This window comes from Dasypus novemcinctus, chromosome 2 (assembly GCF_030445035.2).
Source record: "Dasypus novemcinctus isolate mDasNov1 chromosome 2, mDasNov1.1.hap2, whole genome shotgun sequence".
Classification (NCBI taxonomy): Eukaryota; Metazoa; Chordata; class Mammalia; order Cingulata; family Dasypodidae; genus Dasypus; species Dasypus novemcinctus.
Window position 1 is genome coordinate 188,474,858 of NC_080674.1, and position 961 is coordinate 188,475,818.

Genomic DNA, 961 nt, shown 5'->3' on the forward strand with positions numbered 1-961 from the left:
GTGCAAATGTTAGTTTGCTTCCTTGCTTTCAGTTCTTTTGAATATATTCCTAGTAATGGGATTGCTAGATCATATGGCAGTTCTCTCTTCAGCTTCTTGAGGTACTGCCAAGCTGCCTTCCACAGAGGCTACACCATTGTACATCTCAGCAACTGTGAAGGAGTGCTCCTATTTCTCTACATCATTCCCAGCACTTGTAGTTTTCTGGGGTTTTTTTTAAAGGTATTCTATTAGGTGTGAAATGATATCTCATTAATTTTATTTGACTTTCCCTAATAGCTAGTGATGCTGACAATTTTTTCACGTGCTTTTGAGGCCATTTGTATTTCATCTTTGGAGAAATGTCTATTCAAGTCTTTTGCCTGTGTTTTAAAAATATGGAATGCTTCACGAATTTGCATGTCACCCTTGCACCCTTGCAGGGGCCATACTGATCTTCTCTGTGTGGTTCCAATTTTAGTATGTGCTGCAGAAACAATCACATACTCTGTTCATTTTTATTCATTATTTTTCTTTCTGCTTCTCATTCTGGAAATTTCAGTTGTCTTGTTTCCAAGTTCACTGGTCCTTTTTTTTTTTTTAAGATAATTTATTTTTGTTTATTTATCTATTTTTTGAGACACTGTGGCCAAGGATTGAACCTGGGATCTCATATGTGGGAAAGCTGGTGCTCAACCACTAAGCCACATCGGTTCCTCTGAGTTGGTTTTTGCATCTGTTTGTTTATTTGCTTTTTTTTTAACAACAACTTTTTTTTAAAAAGATTTGTTTTATTTATTTCTCTCCCCTTCCCCCACCCCGCCCCCATTGTCTGCTCTCAGTGTCCATTTGCTGTGTATTCTTCTGTGTCCACTTGCATTCTCGGCAGCACTGGGAATCTGTGTCTCTTTTTGTCGTGTCATCTTGCTGTATCAGTTCTCCATGTGTGCAGCACCACTCCTGGGCTGGCTGTGCTTTTTTG

General features: G+C 38.9%; 1 non-coding gene across 1 annotated transcript; it reads right to left on the bottom strand.

Annotated features, from left to right (window-relative positions):
• Positions 1-371: 371 nt before the first annotated feature.
• On the bottom strand, positions 372-479 carry LOC111765272 (U6 spliceosomal RNA). Its single transcript, XR_002797662.1, has one exon. It is a non-coding gene; the product is annotated as a U6 spliceosomal RNA (small nuclear RNA).
• Between the last annotated feature and the right edge of the window lie 482 nt (positions 480-961).